Raw genomic sequence first — 18,633 nt, forward strand, 5'->3', positions numbered from 1 at the left:
ACACTTCTCGCAGATGAAGTGGGGTATGTGGCTGACTGAGCCCACAGACTGTCATTAACCCCTTGTGCTTAGGATGGAGTTTGCACACCCTGTCATTATTTCTGACACTAATCTAAGCACCATGACAACTGGATTGTGTCTGTGTGGCTCCTGTTGACTTCAATGGGGGTACTACAAGCTCAGAATTTGGATTTAGGAATGGTCACTTAGTAATGCTGTTCACTGCCGTTCTATAGTCATAGATTCAATTTCCAGCCCTGGTTCCCTAGGAAATGGCCTATGGCCAGTTCCTCTTGGCAGGAGAATTTAGGATTCTACTGAATGGAAAATAGAAATAAAGGGTGAAATCCTGGCCCTGCTGAAGTCAATGACAAGGTTCCCATTGAGTTCAGTAAGGCCATGATTCCACCTAAGGTGTTTAAAGAAGGGATTATAGATTTCACAAAAGCAAAAGATGCTATTATGGTTGCAAACAAATATCCTGTATAGGCCCCTCAAGGTGTTAATGGCTCCTTGTTATAAACATGTCAAGAGCCTACCATGTTATAAACAGGCCCTCTGACACAGCTGAGATTGTGCTTTTCAGCATGGGGATTTCTAATGTGCTCGGCATTGGCCTACCTCTGCTCCCATTACAGTCATGATAAAACTTCCACTGCCTTTTGAAAACTCATCCAAAGTGCTAATAGAGTCTATTTTTAGACCCCGTATATTCATTGCATGGCAGATATACCAGGACATAGAGAGGGGGAAAAAGAAGCACTCCTATAAAGGCTGAAGAACAGGTCTCAATAATAATAAATGTACTGAATGTGAAATATGGTACAGTCTCTCATCCAAAAACCTTACAATCTAAATAGACAAACAATACAATTAATGTATATAATGCACACTGTAAGCGGAAGATGGATTTAATAAGAAAGTAGTATTGCTATTCAAACAAATCCTGTAAAACACTTTTATTGGCAGCTGAATCATGGCAGACTGAGTGGAAGAAGTGTCTTTTAAGGAAGATATGAATGAAGGGTGAGTAGATGCTTGCAGACAGGGAAGGAAAAGAGTTTATGCATAGGGGATACATGGAAGGGTAATGAAGATGAGAAGGGAAAAGGGATAAATCAGTGGCAAGATGTAAGGATAGAGTCTTTCTTTTTTTTGCTGCTATTCCTTTAAGATGATTGATCGATCCCCTTTAAGCCTGGGTCTGCTGTATGTGAACAGGGTTAATGAGTCCAGCTCAGGTCAGATTTCAGAAAGGTCAAAAATGGCTTAAAGCCCCTTTTGCATTCCCTTCCATTTCCCTGCAGCTGGCATAGGAAGGGTCCATAACATTAATTGTATTTATTCTACCAGTAAAAATTTGACACAAATGTCAGAGATTCATCTGGGAAAACATCCCAAAAACGTTTTGGGTGGGAGGGAAAGAAAGAAAAAGAGATTTGGAAATAAAGATAAAAGAAAGAAAATGTTGCAAGCACAAATGGCAGTGGAATAATCTACACAGGCATCCTGACTGCAGAAGCCCATTCTGTTTTGTTAGAAACAAAAATAAATCCAATTTTGAAGACTAAGGATCAAAGACAGAATTATGAAGTGAGAAGCTAATTCCAAAGGAAATTGGGATTTGCAGAAATCTTCATAAATTCCTGGAATTGTATCTGCTTTGTAGAAGTCACAGATAATTTTTCAAATGCAGAATGAAGCTGATGCAGTGCTTTTAGGTTGGCAAACATCAAGTGAAAAATGCAGTCAAAGCTGAGCTCTGAGACTCTTTTGATTGGTAGAGCAACTTCCTCTGATCTTACATCTTACAAGTAACAGAGGAGGAGAAGGACCTCGGAATATTGATTAATCACAGGATGACTATGAGCTGCCAATGTGATATGGTCGTTAAAAAAGCTAATGCAGTTTTAGGATGCATCAGGTGAAGTATTTCCAGCCAAGATAAGGGGTGTTAGTACCGTTATATAAGGTGCTGATGAGACCTCATCTGGAATACTGTGTGCAGTTCTGGTCTCCCATGTTTAAGGATGAATTCAAACTGGAACAGGTTCAGAGACGGGCTACTAGGATGATCCGAGGAATGGAAAACCTGTCTTATGAAAGGAGACTCAAAGAGCCTGACTTGTTTAGCCTAACCAAAAGAAGGTTTAGGGGGGATATGATTGCTCTTTATAAATATATCAGAGGGATAAATATTAGGGAGGGAGAGGAATTATTTAAGCTTAGTACCTATGTGGACACAAGAACAAATGGATATAAACTGGACACTAGGAAGTTTAGACTTGAAATTAGATGAAGGTTTCTAACCATTAGAGGAGTGAAGTTCTGGAACAGCCTTCCAAGGGGAGCAGTGGGGGCAAAAGACATATCTGGCTTCAAGACTAAGCTTGATAAGTTTATGGAGGGGATGGTATGATGGGATAGCCTAATTTTGGTAATTAATCAAAGATCGATTGCCAAAATTATCAGCAGGTAAGTATGCCCAGTGGTCTGTGATGGGATGTTAGATGGGTTGGGATCTGAGTTACTACAGAGAATTCTTTCCTGGGCGCTGGCTGGTGAGTCTTGCCCACATGCTCAGGGTTTAACTGATTGCCATATTTGGGGTCAGGAAGGAATTTTCCTCCAGGGCAGATTGGCAGAGGCCCTGGAGGTTTTTTGCCTTCCTCTGCAGCATGGGGCATGGGTCACTTGCTGAAGGATTCTCTGCAGCTTGAGGTCTTCAAACCACGATCTGAGGACTTTAATAACTCAGACGTAGTGGAGTGGGTGGGTGAGAAATAGATGGGTGAGATTCTGTGGCCTGAATTGTTCAGGAGGTCAGACTAGATGATCATAATGGTCCCTTCTGACCTTAAAGTCTATGAGTCTATCTGACAAATATCATATATATTATACTGATAAATAAACTAAAGTTTAACAGGACATTCCCAGTTATAAAACACAGGAAAAGCAAACACTTTGGGAGTAAAGAAGGCAAAAGAGATGCATTTTTCCAGACTTCTTGTTTGATGTGGAATTTAAAGCACAGACAAGCCATAATTCAAAAGATGAAACAACAATAACCCTTGAAAAATAGTAATTGTTAGAATACTTTCTTGTCTTGAAACACTGATGAAATACATACAGATTAATTGCTATTAATGCTCTAAAAGGTGGAATGTTGTTTATTGACGGGGGTTTCTTTAATCACATAATATACATTTAATTTTAAGTGAATGACAATGTTCTACAGACTTGTTTTCCTGCACTGTTAAAGTATTAAAATAATTTGCTCCATGTCAATTTTCTTTCCCTGATACTTTTCTTGAATAAGCAGTGTACATTCTATTCTGTTTGATATAGGCTCTAATACTGAGCTCAGACTCTGTATTCTCTGAAAACCTTCTTTGTTAGCAAAGATATTCCTGGAGAATAATGAAGATAATTTTGTTGCCTATGTTTACCTAGGGGATGAGAATCTATTGAGTATCTATATCCTCAGCTGATGTACATTTCCATAACTCCACAGAGCCATGGCACTTTATACCTGCTGAGGATGTGCCCCATACTATTTAAGGCAGGGATTGGTAACCTTTGACACGCAACCCATCAGGGAAATCTGCTGGCGGGCTGGGACAGTTTGTTTACCTGCAGCGTCCACAGGTTAGGCTGATCACAGCTCCCACTGGCCACGGTTGGCAGTCCCAGGACAATGAGGGCTACAGGAAGCGGTGTGGGCAGAATGATGTGCTGGCCTCCGCTTCCCGTAGCCCCCCTTGGCCAGGAACAGTGAACCATGGCCAGTGGGAGTTGTGATTGGCCGAACCTGCGAACACTGCATGTAAACAAATGGTCCCTTCCCACCAGTGGACTTCCCTGATGGGCTGCATACCAAAGGTTGTTGATCCCTGATTTAAGGTTTAATCCTGCAAAGACTTGTTCAGAAGGGTGTGCTGTCTGCCAGGGGCTAAGATACAGGATGTGGACCTGAGGCTGAATACGATCTTAGCGGGAGCAGGAAAGAATCCGTTGATTATCCTTCATGTGGGAACGAATGATACGGCTAGTTACTCGCTGGACTGTATCAAGGAGGACTATGCCAGACTGGGGAAGAGGCTCAAAGACATCGAGGCTCAGGTGATCTTCAGTGGGATTCTGCCAGTTCCTAGAGCGGGGCGACGAAGGAGTGACAAGATTATGGCGATCAACAGATGGCTTAGGGAATGGTGTTATAAGGAGGGCTTTGGGATGTACGGTCACTGGGAAGCATTTACGGATAGACGACTGTTCGCTCAGGATGGACTTCATCTAAGCAAGGAGGGAAATAGAATTCTAGGATGGAGGCTCGCCGACCTCATCAAGAGAGCTTTAAACTAGGAAGTTGGGGGAGATGGTTGGGAGATGTTCGGGAGATCTCCACGCCGGAATGTAACCTGGAGAGGGAAGTAAACAAAGTGAGAGGAGATACCCTTGTGGTCCCAAGGTTTGATCCAAGGAGGAATAGTGGAGAAACCAGAGTGACGGGTGATGCTGGTGGTAAAAGGTCTCTGCACGACGGGGGAAAGAATGTCACTGATGCCAAACGCCGAAAATTAAAAGGTCTGTACACTAATGCGAGGAGTCTAGGTAACAAGATGGAGGAACTGGAGTTACTAGTGCAGGAAGTGAAACCGGATATTATAGGGATAACTGAAACCTGGTGGAATAGTACTCATGACTGGAGCACGGGTATTGAAGGCTATGTGCTGTTTAGAAAAGACAGAAAGAAAGGCAAAGGTGGTGGAGTAGCCTTGTACATCAATGATGACATTAACTGTAGCGAAATAAGAAGCGATGGAATGGATAAGACAGAGTCTGTCTGGGCAAAAATCACATTGGGTAAAAAAGCAACTAGAGCTTCCCCTGAGATAGTGCTTGGCGTGTGCTACAGACCGCCGGGATCTGATTGGGATATGGATAGAGACCTCTTTAATGTCTTTAATGAAGTAAACACAAAGGGGAAATGTGTGATTATGGGGGACTTCAACTTCCCGGATATAGACTGGAGGACGAGTACTTGCAAGAATAATAGGGGTCAGATTTTCTGGATGTGATAGCGGATGGATTTCTTCATCAAGTAGTTGAAGTACCTACGAGAGGAGATGCCATTTTAGATTTGGTGTTGGTGAGCAGTGAGGACCTCGTAGAAGAAATGGTGGTAGGGGACAACCTTGGTTCGAGTGATCATGAGCTGATTCAGTTCAAACTAGATGGAAGGATAAACAAATGTAGATCTGGGATTAGGGTTTTTGACTTCTCGAGGGCTAATTTTAAAGAGTTAAGGAAATTAGTTAGGGAAGTGGATTGGACGGAGGAATTAGTGGATTTGAATGCGGAGGAGGCCTGGAATTACTTTAAGTCGCAGCTTCGGAGACTGTCGGAAGCCTGCATCCCGAGAAAGGGGAAAAAAACCATGGGCAGGAGTTGTAGGCCAAACTGGATGAGCAAACAACTCAGAGAGGGGATTAGACAAAAGCAGACAGCTTACAGTGAGTGGAAGAAAGGCAGGATCAGTAAGGAAAGCTACCTTGGTGAGGTCAGAACATGTAGGGATAAAGTGAGGAAGGCTAAAAGCCGCATTGAACTGGACCTTGCAAAGGGAATCAAAACCAATAGTAAAAGGTTCTACAGCCACATAAATAAGAAGAAAACAAAGAAAGAAGAAGTGGGGCCGCTATACACTGAGGATGGAATGGAGATTAAGGATAACCTAGGCATGGCCCAACATCTAAACAAGTACTTTGCTTCAGTTTTTAATAAGACTAGTGAACCTTGCGATGATGGAGGGATGATAAACGGGAATGTAGATATGGAAGTGGATATTACCGCAACTGAGGTAGAGGCCGTACTTGAACAGCTCGATGGGACGAAGTCGGAGGGCCCGGACAATCTCCATCCGAGGATATTAAAGGAACTGGTGCGTGAAATTGCGAGCCCGTTAGCGAAAATTTTTAAGCAATCGGTAAACTCGGGGGTTGTGCCGTATGATTGGAGGATTGCTAATGTAGTTCCTATTTTTAAGAAAGGGAATAAAAGTGATCCGGGTAATTACAGGCCTGTTAGCTTAACATCTGTAGTATGCAAGGTCTTGGAAAAAATTTTAAGGGAGAAAGTAGTCAAGGACATAGAGGTCAATGGTAATTGGGACGAATTGCAACACGGATTTAGTAAAGGTAGATCGTGCCAAACCAATCTGATCTCCTTCTTTGAGAAGGTGACGGATTACTTAGATAAAGGAAATGCGGTAGATATAATTTACCTAGATTTCAGTAAGGCGTTCGACACGGTTCCGCACGGGGAGCTGTTAGTCAAATTGGAAAAGATGGGAATGAATATGAAAGTTGTAAGTTGGATAAGGAACTGGTTAAAGGGGAGACTCCAGAGGGTCGTATTGAAAGGTGAATTGTCAGGCTGGATGGAGGTCACTAGTGGAGTCCCTCAAGGATCGGTTTTGGGACCGATCTTATTTAACCTTTTTATTACTGACCTTGGCACAAAGAGCGGGAATGTGCTAATAAAGTTTGCGGATGACACGAAGCTGGGGGGTATTGCTAACACGGAGAAGGACAGGGATACTATTCAGGAAGATCTGAACCACCTTGTAAACTGGAGTAATAGAAATAGGATGAAATACAATAGTGAAAAGTGCAAGGTTATGCATTTAGGAATTAATAATAAGAATTTTGGATATACGTTGGGGGCGCATCAGTTGGAAGCGACGGAGGAGGAGAAGGACCTTGGGGTGCTGGTTGATAGCAGGATGACTATGAGTCGCCAATGTGATACGGCTGTTAAAAAAGCAAATGCGATTTTGGGATGCATCAGGCGGGGTATTTCCTGCAAGGATAAGGAGGTGTTAGTACCGTTATACAAGGCGTTGGTGAGACCCCATCTGGAATACTGTGTGCAGTTCTGGTGTCCCATGTTCAAGAAGGATGAATTCAAACTGGAACAGGTTCAGAGACGGGCTACAAGGATGATCCGAGGAATGGAAAAACTGCCTTATGAAAGGAGACTCAAAGAGCTTGGCTTGTTTAGCCTGGCCAAAAGAAGGCTGCGGGGGGATATGCTTGCTCTATATAAATATATCAGGGGGGTTAACGTTAGGGAGGGAGAGGAATTATTTAAGTTTAGTACTAATGTAGGCACGAGGACGAATGGGTATAAACTGGATATTAGAAAGTTTAGACTTGAAATTAGACGAAGGTTTCTAACCATTAGGGGAGTGAAGTTCTGGAACAGCCTTCCGAGGGAAGTAGTGGGGGCACAAGACTTTCCTGGCTTTAAGACAAAGTTTGATAAGTATATGGAGGGGATGTTATGATAGGATTGTTAATTTGGGCAATTGATCTTGGATTACCACCAGATAGGTCTGCTCAATGATCTGCGGGGAGATGTTGGATGGCATGGGAACTGAGTTACTGCAGAGAATTCCTTCTTGGGTGCTGGCTGGTGACTCTTGCCCACATGCTCAGGGTTTAGCTGATGGCCATACTTGGGGTCGGGAAGGAATTTTCCTCCAGGGCGGATTGGCAGGGGCCCTGGAGGTTTTTCGCCTTCCCCTGCAGCGTGGGGCACGGGTCGCTTGCTGGTGGTTTCTCTGCAGCTTGAGGTCTTCAAACCAATTTTGAAGATTTCAATAACTCGATCCTGGGATAGGGGTTGTTATAAAATTGGATGGGTGGGGTTCTGTGGCCTGCCTTGTGCAGGAGGTCAGACTAGATGATCAGATTGGTCCCTTCTGACCTATGAGTCTATGAGTCTATGAGTTAGTACAGGGGTAGGCAACCTTTGGCATATGTGCCAAAGGCAGCACGCGAGCTGATTTTCAGCAACACTCACACTGTCCTGGTCCTGGCCACAAGTCCGGGGGGCTCTGCATTTTAATTTAATTTTAAATCGAACTTCTAAATATTTTGAAACCTTATTTACTTTACATACAACGATAGTTTAGTTGTATATTATAGACTTCTAGAAAGAGCCCTTCTAAAAGGTTAAAATGTTTACTGGCACTCGAAACCTTAAACTGGAATGAATAAATGAAGACTCGGCACACCACTTCTGAAAGGTTGCCGACCCCTGACTTAGTATATAAAGTTAAGTATGTGACTAAGTCCATGTAAGATCAGGGTCATAGAATATATGTTCCTGCCCCAAAGACTTTACAATGTACTTAAGACAAAACAAAAAGATTAGTGGAAACAAACTCATTGGTTAGGAGAGGCAGTGAATCATGAAAGTCCCTAGCCCTAGTGCACTCTGGGAAATATAGTTCAGTTGGCGAGCCCAATTTATAGAAAATAGTGATGTGAGACAACCAAATTACAACTCCTATGAGGTATCATGATGGCATATCCAAATTTAAATATTTCACACCAAAAATAGAAAATATTTTTCTTTTGGAGCATTGGTTTTTTCAACAAAAAATGAAATTTTCTTTATTAAGCAGACTCTTTTTAAATACCCACCCACCCACTCACTCACTTATCCTCCCACCCACATTCAAAACCACACAAATTGTTTTGCTGAAGCCCCAATTTTCTGTTTGAAACAAAAACGATCATCCTCCCTGACTGAACTAACATTTGCTATCTCTAGGCTGATTCTTGCCTGCATATTTATACCTGCCCTTGGAAATTTCCACCACATAGATCTGACGAAGTGGGTATTCACCCAAAGAAGCTCATGCTCCAATACATCTGTTAGTCTATAAGGTGTCACAGAACTCTTTGCCGCTTTTACAGATCCAGACTAACACGGCTACCCCTCTGACTCTAAATAGAGATGAAAAAAATAAGATATCAGGATGATCTATGTGTAAACAAAATGCAGCTGTTGCTTATTATTGTATGTAATCAAAGGTATAAATGCTTGCTGTAATTGTTTACCTGTAGCGAGATCTGCCTAGGTGGAGAAAACCCTATGTCCTAGTGCACTCTCTCCCTCCATGCAACTGCTAGAGAATAAAGTATCTGACTTGCTGCATCCAACCTGAGAGTGAGAACTATGTTTTTCTCTGACAAAACTAATTACAGTTGAGGATATAGATGCAAAATTCACTGGTTGAGTGCTTTTAGAAGTTACCTGACTTTGATATGTCTTTATTACTGAAGCAAATCAGAATAAGAGCTCAAGCATCTAAATCATATACATTTTCATGCCTGACTACTTTTAGGCTAAGGCCTCCTAGGACATGTGGATATCCATTATAAATTAAAATTAAAACATACTGACTGTCCAAATCCCCCAAGCAACTCTGAAAATCTTATCCTTAGTATTCTTGTTCACGATGAAGAAAAAATTCTATGGAAAGCAAATGAGAAAAAAGTTGGGTTCGTAATTATTAGGCAGTTAAAGACAAGAGTATGAAATCAATGTAACAAAAAAATTCCATAGCTGGTACTAAGATTTAAGCCATTCTACTATTCATCACAGTACAGGGCATACATTATTTACATGGATAGAAAAGAAAGTAACAAAGCTAATGGGGAGAATTAGCAAAGAAACCTTCCCCCCAATGTCTTAGGTTATCTATTACCCGTTAACCATTTTACTACAATAGATTCCATTCAATCAAGACACATGAAATCAAGAAATATTTTTTTACAAGGATCTTTATAAGTACTCCCAGGGGACTGATTTATCCCAATGACAGTGAAAAGCAATGCTGCCGCATAATTGGAATAGTATTAGCAAATATTCCATTTAATAGGGAAACATTGGCGTAATGCCAAGGGTTTAAGTGGTGTTAACCCAGATGTCAGATTCTGAGCTCTGGTATAGTACTACATAAGCAAGATTCAAAAGAGAAGAGAGAAAAATGAAAAGCAGTAAATATAATTATTATTCTTGCAGTTTCACCTAGTCCAATAATATATTTCATTTTAATCTTTTTTTAAATTTTTTTAATAGATTATTCTTTTAGAGCTTAGAGTCAAATTCTGTTTTCAGTAAAATGGGTGTAAATCCACCATAACTCCATTTTAATGCACTCAGGCATGCAGGAGTGAAATTAGGAAGGTCAAATCACACTTGGAGTTGCAGCTAGCAAGAGATGTTAAGAGTAACAAGATGGGTTTCTTCAGGTATGCTGGCAACAAGAAGAAAGCCAAAGAAAATTTGGCCCCCTTACTGAATGTGGGAGGCAACCTAGTGACAGAGGATGTGGAAAAAGCTAATGTATTCAATGCTTTTTTTCCCCTCTGTCTTCACAAATAAGGTCATCTTCCAGAATACTGCACTGGGCAGCACAGTATGGGGAGGCGGTGACCAGCCCTCTGTGGAGAAAGAAGTGGTTCAGGACTATTTAGAAAAGCGGAACGAGCACAAGTACATGGGGCTGGATACGCTGCATCCGAGGGTGCTAAAGGAGTTGGCAGATGTGATTGCAGAGCCATTGCCCATTATCTTTGAAAACTCATGGCAATCTGGGGAGGTCCCTGATGACTGGAAAAAGGTTAATATAGTGCCTATCTTTAAAAAAGGGAAGAAGGAGGATCCGGGGAACTACAGGCCAGTCAGCTTCTCCTCAGCCCCTGGAAAAATCATGAAGCAGGTTCTCAAGGAATCAATTCTGAAGCACTTAGAGGAGAGGAAAGCAATCAGGAACAGTCAGCATGGATTCACCAAGGGCAAGTCATGCCTGACTAACCTAATTGCCTTCTATGATGCGATAAATGGCTCTGTGGATTAGGGAAAAGCAGTGGATTGTGTTATTCCTTGACTTTAGCAAAGCTTTTGATACGGTCTCCCACAGCATTCTTACTGGCAAGTTAAAGAAGTATGGACTGGATGAATGGACTATAAGGTGTATAGAAAGCTGGTTAGATCATCTGGCTCAAAGGTACTGATCAATGGCTCCATGTCTAGCTGGCAGCCGGTATCAAGCAGAGTTCCCCAAGGGTCGGTCTCAGGGCTGGTTTTGTTCAATATTTTAATTAATGATCTGGAGGATGGCGTGGACTGCACCCTCAGCAAGTTTGAAGATGACACTAAACTGGGAGGAGTGGTAGATACACTGGAGGGTAGGGATAGCATACAGAGGGACCTTGACAAATTAGAGGATTGGGTCAAAAGAAAGCTGATGAGGTTCAACAAGGACAAGTTCTGTGTCCGGCACTTAGGACGGAAGAATCCCATGCACTGCTACAGACTAGGGACCGAATGGCCAGGCAGAAGTTCTGCAGAAAAGGACCTTGGGGTTACAGTGGATGAGAAGCTGGATATGAGTCGATAGTGTGCCCTTGTTGCCAAGAAGGCTAACGGCTAAGTAGGGGCATTGCCAGCAGATCGAGGGATGTGATCATTCCCCTCTATTTGTCATTGATGAGGCCTCATCTGGAGTACTGTATCCAGTTCTGGTCCCCACATTACAAGAAGGATATGGAAAAATTGGAAAGAGTCCAGCAAAGGGCAACAAAAATGATTAAGGGGCTGAAGCACATGACTTATGAGGAGAACCTGAGTGAACTGGGATTGTTTAATCTGCAGAAGAGAAGAATGAGAGGGGATTTGATAGCTGCTTTCAACTGAAAGGGGGTTCCAAAGAGGATGGATCTAGACTGTTCTCAGTGGTAGCAGATGACAGAACAGGGAATAATGGTCTCATGTTGCAATGGGGGAGGTTTAGGTTGGATATTAGGAAAAACTTTTTCAGTAGGAGGGTGGTAAAGCACTGGAATGGGTTATCTAGGGAGGTTGTAGAATCTCCTTCCTTAGATGTTTTTAAGCTCAGGCTTGACAAAGCACTGGCTGGGATGATTTAGTTGAGGATTGGTCCTGCTTTGAGCTGGGGATTGGACTAGATGACCTCCTGAGGTCCCTTCTAACCTGGATATTCTATGATTCTATGAATTTCTACAATTGTTCCAGATTTATACTGATGTAACTGAGAGAATAATTTGGCTCTTGATAAGTACAGCTGCTAAATGGGGATAATAAGCAGTCCCTCAAGATGCCCTAATTAAAGCCCCAGTTCTGCAAGATGTTTCACACTGATGCAGCTGAGAATTAATGTAGTGCCCTATCCATGTGAAGTTGTTCATAGGACTGGGCCCCAAGAAAGTTCTACTGTGTAATTTTAAGTCTAAATTCTCCCATTCTAAGTGGGATTTTGGAATTTTAGCTGCTTTGGTGCTTGTTGCATCCTTGAAAGAAATAGGAAAATATTATGACAAAATTGTTCTTAGAGAGGTTGAATGGAAACTCTATAGGTGCTCTGTATAACAATTTCTCCAGATCCAGTCAAACTGATTTTACCAAGTGAAAATATATGGTGAAATTCTGCCCTCAGTTACACCCATGCAACTGTATTGAAATCTACAAGCTTTCTTTATTCCACATTTACCGCAAATTTATACCAGTGTAATTTTGCTGTGTCAGTGGAATTATTCCTGATTTACACTGACGTATATGAGGTGTGAGTTGGGTGCAATACAGCTAATTATTAATTAACTTAGCCAGATCCTGGTCTAATTTGCTCTGACTTTACCCCCACAGTAGCTCCATTGGGCCAAATTAAGCTTGTTATGCAAAACTCAGGCTGAAGTATCTCTAATTGGGTCTGATTCTGATCTCACTTACATTAGGGTAAACCAGTAATAACCCAATCAGAGTCACTGTGCAAATGCTGATTGACTCCAAAGGATTTATTCAGATTTACACTATTGTAAGTGAGATCAGAATTAGGCACAATTATCTGCAATTCAATGTTTATTTTGCTAGAGTAATGAAAATAAATTCAGACACAATGGACTGCAACAGTGTAATTCAGAGTAGAATTATGCCTTGAGAGTTTAAGCATCTCAGTCTATATATTGCAATATGAACTCAGAGTTCAACAGTTAATACATGTTAGCATTTCTCTGAGAATATTCAGGCCATGTTTATCCCTAGCTGAACTCCATCGGAGTCAAATATTTAAAGAAGGATGGCCAAGTGGTTAGGGCATTAGCGTAGAACTCAAGATATCTGAATGTAAACCCTTGCAACTCCATAGACTTTCTGTGTGACTTTGGGCAAGACACATAGGTGTCTAAGTCCCAGTTTTAAGCACCACTGGAATCCACAAAACCCTCATTCAGCTGCCACCTAACCCTGTAGGCACCTAAATTCACTCAACACCTAAACTTTTGTTATAAAATTCCCTAGCAATCTAGATTTCTGCCTCTGAACATGCACATTGCTGCTCCACTCTAGGTGTCCAGATTCCTATCTCCACCAGAATGACCTACAAGGCAAGCTAGGCAAAGGAGCACCTATATCACTTTACCAATTTTGGAAGGCATGCTCAGAGGCCACTACTGGATTGGGTCCCATACAAAATCTGGCTGGAGGAGGAGGTAGGAGCCCACCTTATAACTTCTAGGCCAATGCTTAGAGTACTTTCCTGGGATGTGGAAGACTTCGGATAACTACTTAAAGAATCGTTGGGCCAGAGAGCAACAGCAAAACAAAATGACTCTGTAGCACAGAAGTTCAGGCATCCATCCAGTGACTGTTTAATTATTTATCCACAGTGGAAGTGCTTCAGCAGAAAAGACAGAGGCCACCCCTGCTTCACATTGACTGCCAGAGCTCAGTGTTTAGAGCAGTCTAGGAAAACATCCCTTTTCAAATTGCATCTGCATAAGGGGAAATTGAACCTGAGTCTCCCACATACCATGTGAGTTGCTACTCATTATGAGCAAAGTTATAGGGTGGGTACTACCTCCTTCTCTGGCCAGCTTGTTGGTGTCAGGCAACTGCCAACCTCATTTTCTGAAGAAATTATTTGGGTACCTAAACCACATGACTCTGAGAGAGCTCCCCAGTCATGAACTGCTAGCAGAGATAGGCACCTCACTGCAGCCCAGCTGTATGTGCCTAACTTGGGCAGCATCTCCCATTGGCTAATTTAGGTGGCTCCTGCCTAGCATGCCGGCTTTTGTGGATTGTATTCTTAGGTTCCTCTCTCTCCTCATTCATTGTATAGAGAGCCTAGGTGCCTAATACAGGCCTTATGGATCACAATATTGTTCCTGAAAATTGTCATGCTGGGTGATGTACCTTTGTGGGTCTGGGCTTAGTGTCTCTATGCCTCCAGTCCCATCTGTATGATGGGGCTAGTCTCACCGCTTGACTTCACAGGAGCCGCCTATATCTATTGCACTTCACTGCTATTATCAGGTTTTTTTGCTTGAAGTTTAATATTAACAGCTTGCATTTTAAGATGCTCTGGGCCATACTCTGACTTCAGTTGCACCATTAACCTCAGTGGCATTATTATGAGTAATTAATTTACACTTACACAACAGAGATCAAAATCTTACTTTCTGGGCTGCAGTCTCATCTTACAACAGTGTCATTCCCTCTACTTTAGTAGAGTCATTCCCGATTTACACCAGTGTGGCTTAGATGAGACTGTCAGGCCACCTGGCTGATACATTGTTCTGGATGAATTTCTATATTTGGTGAAAACATATTCAGCTCTGGGTAAAATGGAGATGCAAAAAGAATTTGTTTTTGATTCATAATGTTCTGCTGTTAATATTTTCTCTCAGACTACACTCTTAACCATATCCTTTGCCTTTGCTTGAAATGCTTACATAACTTATAGTACATGATGGAAGCCTTTACAGCTTACTTAAAGATTAACATTGAGGCTGTTGCTTTTAAGTACTATTAATAATGAATAATGTTTTTCATCTTGTGCCTTATGTTTCTTCTGTAAACCTTTCCCAAAGTACTTTTGGAGGAGAGGAACATAAAGTGAGCAGCAGAATTCGTAAAATGTAGTTTACAAATTGCTGTATATATTTTTCATTAACTAATCAAGCTTCCAGAACCTGGAGCTTTTCAGCTGGTGTTAATCAGAGGGGATCCAATGAAATCAATGGATTTACACCAGCTGAGAATCTGGCCAGGAAACTCCACTAATACTAAAACAAACATAGCTTTGTGATTATTGAAATTCTAGGCATTTTTCTCATTGTTGCCAGTACTATTTATGCTGCAGTAAACCATTAACTGCAAGTGGGAAAAGTAAACACTTTCTCTGTACATAATATTAATCACAGAACACAGATGGATAGAAGACAATGAACCTACAGTATGTTTGTCTCTGTTCCAGTAACTAACCAGCAGAGTTTAGTTCAGCTCTATCAGCTCTTGTAGGTGTTTGCTACTTACATGGACATATACTAAAATGCTCCCAGTTTTATTTTTTTCCTCATGGTGTTAAAACTCAGTGAAAATTGGTAAGGGGAGGTGGTGAGGTTACAGCAATCATCTGCTGGTTATAGTGAAGAATAAAGAGCTAGAAGACATGAGACCCCTGCTGTGTTGACCTAGGTCAAGTCATTTAATGCCCTTCATCATCAACTGGCACAATTGGAAAAAATGTAGGTTAAAAGCAGGAGCACACTTGAAACCAAAAGCTACTTATGGTCAAAGCTTTCGTGAGTAAATAAAACAGAAGAGATCTATCAGGGAATTTCACTTTGGCTGTGCTGCCCTTACTGAAAGAGAGACAAATCCCAAATGACTAGGAAATTTTATCACAATAAAAATGGAAAAAGTGTGAGTGCATTGGCTTGTCAACTCAGTAGCACATACATTTCTAGTTTGAGCTTCTCCACATTATTTTTCGTCATCCTGACCTGGGAAAAGCAACAATTAAACACCTTACATCTTCTATTTAGGAGAAATCACACTCTGTGCTACTCTCACATTGTCAGAATACCATAATTATCACTGTGCAATTATGTATGACACTTTTAAAATGTGAGTCGTCTTTCAATAACTTAATTTACCAGACATTTTAGATGAAGTTCACTAAAGGTAAAAAATACTGAGTGGATATCAAAACACAGTTTGGTGAGGAAAGAAAGATGAAGTCCCACAATAGTGATTACATTGGATTTTTTCAATCTTTCAGGCTTAAATATAAAAGATAACATTTTCGTAAGTGTCTAAGAGCTAGATTTTTAAAAGGAGTTAGGCACCTAACTCCCATTGGAGTCCATGGGAGTTAGGTGCCTAAATATCTTTAAAATATGGCCCTCAGTGATATGGTTGCCTAAATCCGATTGAAAGTCAATAGGACTTAAAGGATTTTGGAAATCTGACTGTAACTGTATGTCTACACTGCAGTCAGTGGTGGGATTACAGCATGGGTTGAAATATCTGCACTAGCTTTAGTCTGGCAACTAACACAGTTAAAGATCTCATTGAAGCTGTGGTAGTGTTGGCTTCAGCCCATACAAAACCTGGGGCAGATATGTGCATCCCTATCCTGTGCTGCTTCATCTTCCCTGCTATTTTCAGTGAGCTAGCTAGATTAGAGCTAGTGTGGATATGCCTACGTGTGCTATGAATAATGTGGGTGAGTGATTTTGAATCCTCCTCTCTCCCTTTTGATTTTTCATCATTTTTTTTGTATTACAGAAGTGTGTAGAAACTCCAACTGAACTCAGGCCCCCATTGCATACTATAAGAGACAGTCTCTGTCTGAAAGAGCTCACAATCCAAACAGACAAAGCAAGCAATGATGAAGTTATCCATATTTTATAGTTAGTAAACTGAGGCACAAAGAGATTGGCTATTGTCACAGAGGAGATCTGTGGCAGAATTTTATCCAGAATTTTATCCTGAATTTTATCCAGAATTTTATCCTGAATTTTCACTATTTGGAAAAAAGAATGGTCTTGTGATTCAGATCTGCCTGAATCACAAGACCATTCTTTTTTCCAAATAATGAAAATAAAATAGGAAAATAGCACAATTCATTTGAAGTTTAGTGATTATCTCGAAGAAAAATATACCCAGGACAGGGACATCATGGCTCACAAAGAACAGGCATTTTTGCATCATTAGTTTATAATCTCATATTTAGATAAATGAAATATTCCAAAATTTGTATTTTTTCCCAACAGAATCCCAACTTGGTGGGAAACCACCTGCCACTGCCTAAGTCCTGAGAAGAATGGCTGAGGCTCTTTCATTCACGTGCAAATATAAGGTGCGTTCCTGTGCATTTTGTGCCTTCATTTACTGCTGTTCTCTGAACCTGCTGAAGGACTGAGATATACTAGTGCCAGACTCTTTAATGATGCTCTGCAAAACAAGCCAGCTAATTCTGCTTTCAACATTGACTTCACCTAGTTATTTCACCTAGCGTTATTTCTTTGCTGATGTGAACCGGCACAACTCTTTTACACCAGCAGAGAATTTGCCCCTAATGAATACATACATTTAGGTCAAGTTTTTATTACCCAACATTGGCTCTGATATTTTGAAAGGGAAATAACTCTTTTCATGAATAAATTCAAGAATACAAACGTACGCTCAAAGAAGAAAAGGGGTGTGAATCTGGTACGAAACAGGAATACTCCCAGTGTACTGCTTAAGAACAAGGAGAGTCACAAAAATGACAAATATCTAAAACACTAAGGAGTGACCCACTACTCTTGCCAAACACACTAGCAGCACATCCCAAACATTTTATGAAACACTATACAAAGCAGAAAATATTCCATCCCAATCCCAATGATCTTTAATTTCACATACACGGGATCTAAATAAAAACCCTCCCAAGAAGATCAGCCCATCCCACAGTTACCAGCTATTCAAGCTATGCAAATTAAACCAAATACCTCAGGCCTGGATAGATTATCCATAGAATCTTGCAAGAGATATGGTACTGTACAGAGAGATGAAGTGACTTGCCCGAGGCCAGTGGCAGAGCTATCAATGGAACTCACATGTCCTGAGCCCGTCTAGTACTTTATCCACTAGGCAATACTACCCAAATTCTTTGAGAAGCCCTACTGATCAGTTGAGAGCTTCCCTAATAACTTTAATATCTAAATGAACCAAAGAATTGTAAGGTCAAATTCTGCCATATTCTGTAAAGGATCTTCTTTGGTCAGGAAGGATGTCACCTCAATACCGAAGTGACAGAAAGAAAATCACTTCTATTTACTCAAGCATTCAAAGAAGGGAAATGTCTCATAATAGTTAGTATGGTGGCTAGCAATCACATACAAACCACAACATCTAATAAACAGAGAGGATGTGTGGGGTGAGACGAAGAAAAGGAGCAAGAGAAACTGGTTGGGAGAAGGGAGTATCATGCATTTCATAGCTACATGAATAACCAGAGCCCATTTTTGCAAACTTCTGTTGAGTTTCACAAACACATTACAGCAGAGGCTAATTTGGAGTGGGTTTGATGTTTGCTGAGAACATTTGCACAACTCTAACAAGAGTTCCTTTAACAAATGTAACTCAGAGTAATTTCCATCCCTTCTTTGGCAAGTCATATGTAATTTAGGTCTAGATTCTTCCTCACTTGCACTGGTAGCACATTACTTCATTATTTGAAAAGGGACTGTTTATGAAGATGCAACACAACTGCAGTTGTGTTGTAGAATCTGGGCCTTCGACAGATAAACACAGTTTTGCTAGTGCTTTTGAATACATAATATATCAGCTACTTGAGGGTGGGAGATCAATATGATTAGAAAGAATATTTCTTATAATTCGGTTCTCTTAATTTGTTTCACTCCTTGCAGAAGCAAGTGCAAGTGTTTAATGTAAGGAAACACTTTTTCTGCAAGCATTTCAATG

Source organism: Gopherus evgoodei, chromosome 2 (assembly GCF_007399415.2).
Source record: "Gopherus evgoodei ecotype Sinaloan lineage chromosome 2, rGopEvg1_v1.p, whole genome shotgun sequence".
NCBI classification, from domain to species: Eukaryota; Metazoa; Chordata; order Testudines; family Testudinidae; genus Gopherus; species Gopherus evgoodei.